Source organism: Syzygium oleosum, unplaced genomic scaffold (genome assembly GCF_021117445.2).
Source record: "Syzygium oleosum isolate NSW1041296 unplaced genomic scaffold, Sole_v2.1 Sole_v2.49, whole genome shotgun sequence".
Taxonomy (NCBI): domain Eukaryota; kingdom Viridiplantae; phylum Streptophyta; class Magnoliopsida; order Myrtales; family Myrtaceae; genus Syzygium; species Syzygium oleosum.
Window position 1 is genome coordinate 448,535 of NW_026607533.1, and position 9,660 is coordinate 458,194.

The 9,660-nt window shown below is 41.5% G+C and overlaps 1 pseudogene; it reads right to left on the reverse strand.

The window, feature by feature from the left end:
* Positions 1 to 397: 397 nt before the first annotated feature.
* LOC115666372 (uncharacterized) lies at positions 398 to 8,460 on the reverse strand (annotated as a pseudogene).
* Positions 8,461 to 9,660: the final 1,200 nt, after the last annotated feature.

A 9,660-nucleotide genomic window follows, 5' to 3' on the forward strand; every position in this document is an offset into this window, starting at 1 on the left:
TATCAAAAAGGATGTATTTCGTTCCTAAAGTTCATCCACTTTAGCATAGAAATGACATATCTTTTCCTTTTACATAGGACAAAATTGAGTAAAGAACACTCATGGTGCAAGCAGCTGGAAAGGACTTCGCACATGTCAAAGTGACTTCAAGGCCGATCCTGACAACCATGGAAGTCTCGATGCCAATCACGCCCACGGCCGTCAAAGACCTTTAAAGCAGAGATTAGCTTTGCTGCGAAGTTCCCCATGCAAGCAATTGCACATGCCTGTGCAGTCAGGAATCGGAGCATTCACGAGAAACTCCTCGGCACGCTGGAACTGCACAGCACCTGCTGACAGTAAAACCCTCTATTTGGAAGCACCCCTAATTATAGAAGATTTCATTCGAGCTTCGAGATCAAGAGTATGGAGAAGCAGACTGAGACAGAAAAAGCTGAACAAAGTAAAGAGGAGAAAAGACTCTGCTAGCTTTGAAGGCAAAATGGAAGAAGGGTAATTTGTATCGTTCTCAATTTACCCTCAATCCTCTCATTTCTAACATAAGCTCCTATTTTTGTCAGAAGGGAATTATCAACATCCGAGGAAACTCAAGGAGTTGTCAATTTAATTTCAAATGAAGGGAATCACGAAGGGTAATGTTGTATCGTTCCCAATTCCTGTTCCTTAAAGATCCGTTCATTAACACGGCCTTTCTTATTGCCTTGCAGGTTTGCCTCGTCGCTACTGCAGCGTGAGTATCTCTTTCCCTAAAACTCTTTTTTAAGAGTTGAATGAATCAAAAGAAACGAAACATGTTAAAGCAAATAAATGCTTAACCTTCCCCCAAGTGTATTGCATGTCTTTTGAAAGGAATTTTGCATGGTAATTTTACCTGTTTAATTCACCAATTCCCTGTGAAAATTTTGACAATTCGACGAATGGTGTCGAACTGCTCCGATGTATTGAACGAGGTGTCTCAGGATGATGAGAGGCAATCCTTAGTCTACACACATTCTCACGTACCAAATCCATGTAAGATAAGCGGAAAGGTTCCACTTCTACAAGGTAAAGGGGTTTCTCGCATAAGGTACGGTAGCCAAAATGACGAGAGGCAGTTCATTTCTCTGCCCCATACACTACCATTAATCCTTTGCTTTACCATTTGAGCCCATACACTTGGAGGTTCTTTTTAAGTCACCCCTGTCAAGAACCACCCCACATTGGGGTAGCTTGAGGTAAATCAGCATCACAGGGAGAATTCAAATTCAGAGGGAGCAAGAAGAGCGTCCCTCCTTTTTGGTCACCGCCCATGTGGCTTCGGCCTCGTCATTTTCACGGATCCGGTGGTCCTCGACAGAGCCTTCCAAGACAAGCACACCATCGACGGCCGAACAGTCGAGGCTAAGAGGGCTTTGTCAAGAGAGAAGCAGCAAACTAAAGCTTGTCCAAAATGCCAACATCTTATTGATAACAGTGATGAGCAAGACAAGAAGGATGAGGAGTTTGTAATATCTAAAATTTTCTATGATCATCAGCTGCAACAGCTCGCACAAGGTGAAAAGATGTATAGAAATTTTCCTGCTCTCACTTGCATTAATCTTCGAAGTGTTTTTATTGCAGATGAACTCTCGCGATAATTTAAGTGCCATAGGATGACGAAGAGCGGTTCTTCTTCTATCCCATACACTCATATCCCTTGCTAGCCCAATTGAGCCGACGATTTCGTTTCGTACCAACCCAGTTGGTGATCATCCCCTACATCGGGGCAAGGCAAAAGTCATCACAGCTTGAACATCAGGGTCCAGAGTACCGAATCAAGTTAAAGACTCCAAGAGCCTAATAACATTGTCTGCTCAAACTTGTTTAGGCTAGTCCTGACAACACCAAAAGAGCAGCAAAAAAAATGCTGAAAACTAGGGGCATGAAAAAGCAGTGTGCCTGGTAAAAGCAAGGCCAATGCCCATGAATAAAAAACAAAGAAAAAGAAAAAAGGAGAAGAAGAAGAAAAACGATGAAAAGACGACCCCAAAGGGTTAAACTTGAGTTCTTCTTGGATACAAATTCCTACTTTAGGAACTTTGTCTTGACAAAGATCTGTCACATGATAGATGAAGACAAGCCTATTCTTGAGAAAGCAATTGGAACAGGGATAGAATGGTATCCAGGAAAATGCTTGACGCAGAAGCTCCTCAAGAAAATGTTGTCAAAGATGCTAAAACTCGGGATTACCCAGGGAGTTGTCTTAGAGGATCCTGATGATGAAGAAAAAGACAGGTGACAATGCCAAGATGATCACCAACTCTCACCTTTACACACACATTTTTTGAGCCTAACGATCCTTTCGTTTCTCAACCTGTGAACCGAGCCCACGTTACGTCCCTCAGGATGTCTCTTCTGACTAGGACACTTGAATTAACGTGGAATTTCAAATGTTTGTAAACAACGCTCGAGGAAGTGCGAGCAAGACTATTTCTATCTCGTTTTGCAGGGTTCTTGACTTGTAAACCCGGAGATGATTGCAGAATATTTTCTTTCATGGCCTTGACTTGGACAGTCACCTTTGTTAAGCCATTGACCAAACCTGCATTACGACCCTGAAGAAGACCTCTCAGATTGGCAGCGTCGTACTGCTTGCGAGAAAACTCAGACCCTTGTTGATGTGATGACGGTCAGATTGAGTGTTTTCGATGTTTCCGCATTAATGGACGGGACAAATAGCCCTTTTCAATGAGAGCGAGTGGAAAGTCCTTTCTGACTGAGGATCCCTCGTTCAGCATCTCGAGAAGTCCACCTCCCGAGCGAAAATTGTCTTGATTGACCCTCGGTGGATGTCTGGTGATGCAAACATGGCAAAATCATCATGCATGAACTTTCAAATACACATTCTGGGATAGCCTAGCTTGTCTATCCTTGATGAATGCATGCATGTTTGCGCTAACTCTCTTTGACAGGTAAAATATCCTCAAAAACTCAAAGAACATATGCCCTTTGGAGCGTCTCCAAAGATGTTACAAAAAAATTTCTTCTGTTCTCCAAGTGGAATTGACACAGCATGCTTTTGCAGCTCAGAGTTCTAATCCCCAGTGATAGAACATGAAAATTCGGGCACTGAAAAGCCCTCATTATCATCACAAAAGAGATGCCCTGAAAAAGGTCGGGTATTCAGCAGATGATACATCAAACCTCCGGGTAAGAAATCCCAGGTATTTCATCAGATTTCTTTTCAAACTACCCAGAAGGTAAACAGGGTGTTCCTTTGAAAAAGAAAAGCATCTTGACTAGCTGGTCAAGATATTTCATACGATATTCAAGAATAGCCTAAGTTGTCTATTTCTCCGATGAATACGTATGTGTGTACAAACAAAAACTTGTCTGACAGGAGACACGCCCTTAAGAGGCAGGAACGTGCCCAGGTAAATACATTCTACCCGTGCCTGGTTCCAAAAATCATCATGTACCTACGATTGTTATGGTACCCTCTGAACATTGGATTGACTCCTTTGTTCACCCTCTGAACATCGGATTGACCCCGTTGTTCACCCTCTGAACATCGGAGTGATCCCGTTGTTCACCAACTGAACATCGGATTGACCCCGTTGTTCACCCTCCTGAGCATGGGACTGACCCCCATGTTCACATCAAATCCTCGGGCGAGGACCCCCAGGTGCTCATCGTTTGAGCCTTCTCAAGATCTGCTGGCAAGGACCCACCAGGCAAACCAACAAATCCTCGGGCGAGGACCCCCAGGTGCTCATCGTTTGAGCCTTCTCAAGATCTGCTGGCGAGGACCCACCAGGCAAACCAACAAATCCTCGGGCGAGGACCCCCAGGTGCTCATCGTTTGAGCCTTTTCAAGACCTGAGGTTGCGCGGTAGTATTTTGCATGTTAGTTTTTATTATTGCTATATTATTATGCATGTTTTTTAATACAATTGCATGAGCCGTTGTGTTTTTGAATGTCATCTGACTTAGTTAAGGTTAGAACCTTAGGTTGCATGAATTGTTGTGTTCCTGACTGCTGATCATTCCTGATTATGCACTCGCTTGATCACCTCACATGTTAGGAGAAAGGTCCTAAAATCAATTTAAATTGCCTAACAAATGTTTTCAAAAAATGAACAGGGTAAAAAGGTACCGAAAGGGCATTAGTTATCCAACTAGTGTAACCAAGTCCCCCGAATTCAGTTAATCTCTGGTTCGCAGGAATAGGGTGATTCTCCCATCACCCTATTTGGGTTTCTAATCGACCCACCCCAAATCGATTAGTGGCGACTCCTTGATATAAACCACTTGCATGTTAAAAAAAAAAAAAACTTAAACCCTAAGTCGCGATATGGTAGGGGCTTGGGAGAGCCCGAGTTAAGTCCCGAACCTAGACTTAGCATGTACCAGGCGAGCCCCCCTTTTTTGCATATTGTTTAAAAAAGGGCTCGGGAGTTCGGTCGCGACAAGGATAAACCAGGAGATCAGAGGACGGATGGGACGAAGGTGGCTCCAAAAGAAGGGAATTAATGATAATTGCATAACCCACGGAAATAATAAAGCACCTGTGATGATGAGGACGAACATGGATCCCAAAATTAATATCGTGGTGGCAAGCCAAGGGAGTTTGGCCACGGTCAAGGTGACACCAATTAAGAAAGCGACGGACATTGCCGGGAGGGCTATTGATAGTGGCACTATTGCAAGCTGGCACCAAAATATTGCTACGTGGACTTCGCTCACGTACGCCCACGCGTAGCTAACGACCGAGGTCATTGAGCAGAACATCGCGATGGTGTTGCAAATCATGAAGGCCTGAAACATTCTATTGTCCAGCATCGTAGGCATGCCCTGGTCATCTTTAGATGCCATGTTTGAGCCGTCAAATCCTTCAGGAACTGCGAAACCAGCTGCGAAAGTCACAGTGGTCACAATCGTCGCCACCAGCAACAAGGTACTGATACCGTCCTTCAGTCCGCTAAGGTTTGGCAAATCTCTGTTCATGTACGCTTCGTCTCGAGCTGCCGGCTTAAGTATGATTGCATCTAATCTCTTGGCTGACGCACCTGATAACAGCGCATGTGCCAAGGCCTGAGATCAGAAACATATGAAAAGGAAAGAAAGAACAAATTGTTAGTGAATCGATAACGCGAACAAACTCTAGAGTACTCATTTAAAGGGAAACTTTTACTTCTAAAGATGCAGTGTCGGCTCAGTTTGAAGAATTAAGACTAGAGTATCAAGTTCACTGCAAATGAGAAAATAGGCACGAATGAAATGTAATATGGTTCACCTTTGTCATAGGTTGACTTACTGATAATGTAATGACACTATGCCGTGTTTAGAGGGTCAAATTTGCCACCTTGACCCCTGGCTCTTTAAGAAAAAAAGATTGCAACATTGACAACCCCTGATCTTATAACAATTTATCTCAGCATTCGTCAGAGATATTCAGTTTTTCCTAACCGCGGACATTTTCATGGGCAAAATTCAAGTACCTCCTATTAAGGCCAAATTAGAGACTTGTGCAATATTAATCCTAGAGGAGTCTCGGCTATTCTAGAAAATTGATTAGTACTTTGCGAGACATAATGATTTGAATACGAGCTGTGCACTTAACTAAGGTATTAGTCCATGGAAATTTCCAGTAAGTTAATAAATAAAATAGTGACTGTTCATGTTACCTACCTTCTGTAACGTAGGCCCCCTTTGTAAGTGATATAGAGCTATGTCAAGAGCCACCGAGCGTTTGTGGTTGAGAATGGAGGGGTTAATTCTTTCATCCTGCACAAGACGAATCAAAACGGCGGGATGTGAATACATCGCTGCCAAGTGTGAATGTGTATTTCCATCATGATCTCTTTCATTTATCATCTCCCCCAGACCTGGATGTCTGAGTATATATTTCACTGCTTTATCTCTCCCGTATTTTGCTGCCACATGAAGAACGGTTTCTCCTCGCCCATTTACCGACTGTGATACCGTATGTAGCTTCTCGATTAGTGCAACATGACCCATCTTGCTCGCAATATGAATGGAAAGATCCCCAATGCGGTCCCGTTCTCGAGCCAAATATTTAGTTTCTGGTCGCAAGAGTTCGAATACTCGGGGCTCATTCCAGAAAGCTGATAAATGGAATACATTACCGCCTTTGGAGTCGGTCATTGCAAATAGCTTCATGTTCTTTTTGAGTATCTCGCCGAGTAAATCTGGAATCAAGAGCTCCAAATTAGGGACCACATCCGCATAAACATTTGACACTGGTTGGGGCTTGGTTGACTTTGATGTATTTTAACCCATTTTGGGTTAAGGACATCTTCGACGTCACCTTAATCACTATTAGGATTCATAGTCGCTGATGTGGGATTAGATTGCAATGGTGAAACTAGTGGTGATAATTTCGATTGAATAAATCAAATGCACCCAGTTTCGGTTCAAAAAATTGTAGCTCTTCGAGCTGTGAATCTCAAAGCATTATGACTTTCCTTCTCTAGCATGATGGAACACAACCTGTGAGACTTTAGATAATTTCGAAGGATCCCGATTACGTATTTTGGGGAGACTTTAGACAAATTTCAGACCATTTTCGTCCAAAGCAATGCGACATCGATAATTACTAAGATTTTACTTTAAAAATCTTACTAAATGACAAGGAAAATTATATGGCACTTCCATGTTATGAAGTATCTATAGATTCCGCAAATGTAAGGTATAGGAAAAAAAGGAAAAGACATTTAAATAGCTAGGGTAAGATCAAGAAAAGGAGAATTATCTTTTCCTATTATGTTCGTCAAATTCTGGCAAGTATAAAAGCAAACGTATTCTATTCGCAAGAACATTGCAATAGCCTCCATGGCACAGTACGAAAATCCCCATTGAAACTCCTCCACCCTCTATAGACTGAACGTATCTTCTCGTAAAGGTCTACGACACCGATTAAGTGCGTGTTTACCAAAACTTTTGAGCAAAAACTAAGTAAAATATGTGACCAGAATCTCATTCTAAGGTTGAACAAAGTACATCTTTTATATATAAATCGCAAATTACGGAAAGGAAAAGGCTCAACCAAAAGAAGTTTTGGCCCCAAATGTAAAATTTTAGAGGTGCTAGTAAAGAAGATCGAATGATATGGTAGAGGTGTTTCAATTGTTTCAGAATATTTCAGGGGTGTTTCAAAGACTGGTAAGACTGCTTTAGGGTTAGCCTCATCCTTAGGGATTATGGCTTTTTTCCATTTGATTTTCATTGCATTATTCATGCTTAATCTACACATAGTTGATGACATGACATACGCCGCATCATTTTGGTAAGGTTTTCTTAATGGAGCTTTATTACATGCAGCATTATTTTCGAGGGATCTTTTCCTTCTTTCTTCCGAAATGCTATAGAAGATTTATCTTTAAAGTACATTGATGTGGACAAAAGCGTAGATGGATGATTTTTTCCTAAACAGGAATATAATTTTATGTCGAATTTCAATGTCTACTTTGTTCGTGAATCTATGTACTATCGCACTCTCGATCTTTTAAATTCTGTATGATATGTGACAATCTCATTCTCAAAAATCAAATATACATATAATGTTATGTGAACACTCATAACAAATTCAGTCTACACATAGATAGATATTTCCCATAAGTAGATTTAGGTACGTACCATATTGATCACGCGCAACAGCACCATGAACTGGCGGCATGCCTTCTATCATTGATGGTTCCAGCGAGAGCGAAAATAAAAACTGAAGTATCTCGGAGTTCCTGGTGTCGAGGGCCAGGTACAGGGGAGATTTCTGATCCACGTTCTTCCAGTACACGGGCTCCAAATCTTCCCTCAACAAATGGCGCACCAGGCCAACGTCACCAGTAAGCACGGCCTCGTGCAAAGCGGTGTTTCCATCTTGGTTCTTCATCCTCAGGAGGATCTTGTCCTTGACATTGGGGAGGTTTTTTGCCCGGCGGGTCAACATATGGACGACTCCAATTGCCTTAGCCTTAGTGGCGATGTGGAGGGGGGTATTTCCCCAATCATCTTGGGTGGCTATGAAATGGTCAGGGACATTATCAAGCAGGATCCTTAGGATGTCGCCCTTCCCGGCACCAGCTGCAATGTGGAGTAGTGAACCCTTCGATAGCCCTTGGAAATTGAAAGTGGCAGACGGTTTATTTGATCGGCGAGCCTTTCAATCACGGAAATGAACTCTTCCACATTGACGCCTCTGATAACATCTACCAGTTTGTTAGCAGCTGCATACAAATCTTCTGGTTCTGGTCGCGCTGCGGTTCTTGCAGCCGCCAGAGCATTATTCATTCTCTCCCGTCTACTCCTCCAGATTTCTTCTTCCTTCAAAGAATCCATTTCATCCTTCATGACCTTCACCTTGATCGGGTTGCTCATGCCAGCGTCCTCCTCCCCTATAGATAGCTTTACGTCCATCTAACCTAAGCTATGCAAGTAATGGAGTTCTTGCAGGGAACAAGGGTCGTGTAAGGAGACGCTATATCAATTTAAATATTAAGTATTTAAACTTTCATAATATTTAATAGTGGTCATACAAAATTTTATATGGATCCAAACATAAAGTTTTGAGTTTAAAAATTGTTGAACAAGATTGCAGATACAAATGATTCGTTGTGAGAATTTAAGCGCGAGAAATTAATAAGACGCTATGGATTTGCTTGGTGGTTCGACACATGGTTACTCAAATGAAAAACATAATGTGGTCCTCGAAAGAATGCTGCATTGGCTAATGAGTCAGCACGCCTTTTACCCTCAACAACTCTACAACCTTGAAAATTGGTGGGGGGGCTCGGCGATTTTCTCAGTGGGGGCAACCAGAAAATAAAGATCATTTAAACGCGGAGAAATTCTATTTACAGCCCTAAAGTTTGATATTTGCTGAGTTATGTTATCGATCTCTTGAAATTTAGATTTTGGGCCACAACTCCTGTTTGTGTCGAATATCGATCCAAATTTTTACATGTAATTGAGTTACTTTACAACATAGTTATGGCTACGTAATTGACAAGCCAAAAATGTCATGTGAGAATATTATTGAAGTTTAAATCATGTGCAATAAGGGTAACTTAGATTCAAATAAATGTGAGAAAACTAAAATCGCCCAATAGTTCTTGTCATAGTTATTGGGCATGATGTGATTGAATCACGACATGATTATGTAATCGACATAGATAGTCCAAAAGTCATCCAAAAAGGTTGTTCAATTTCGCAATGCAAATGCATGTTAGAGACCGTTGTAACATGATGTAAAAGTTCACAGATAGAAATCGAAAATAATTTTATCTCTAGCGGAACATGTAACAATCTGAGTTTGTTTATAAGTTAGATCCGTTTGTTCTGTAATTCAAGCATATTAATTATCAATCAAAGGCCCAAATCATAGCAATGATTTATGATTTTCAAAGATTACTTATACCAAAAATGATGGACTAATTCTCTGGAGATTGTCGAAATGATGTGATCAGAACCTGCACCAATAGAAGTTTTGATTGACGACACAGATTTGAAGCAAGGTTCTGCAGATGTTTCTCAAGATATTTTGTCGAGATTTTTTACAGATGATTTGATGGATATAACAACTACAAGTGAATTTAAACATGGTTGAGAGGTTTTTGAGTTCGTCTTTTTCGTAAGCTTGCAATATCCATTTTAGTGTTGTCCCTGAGAGTTAGCAAGAACGAC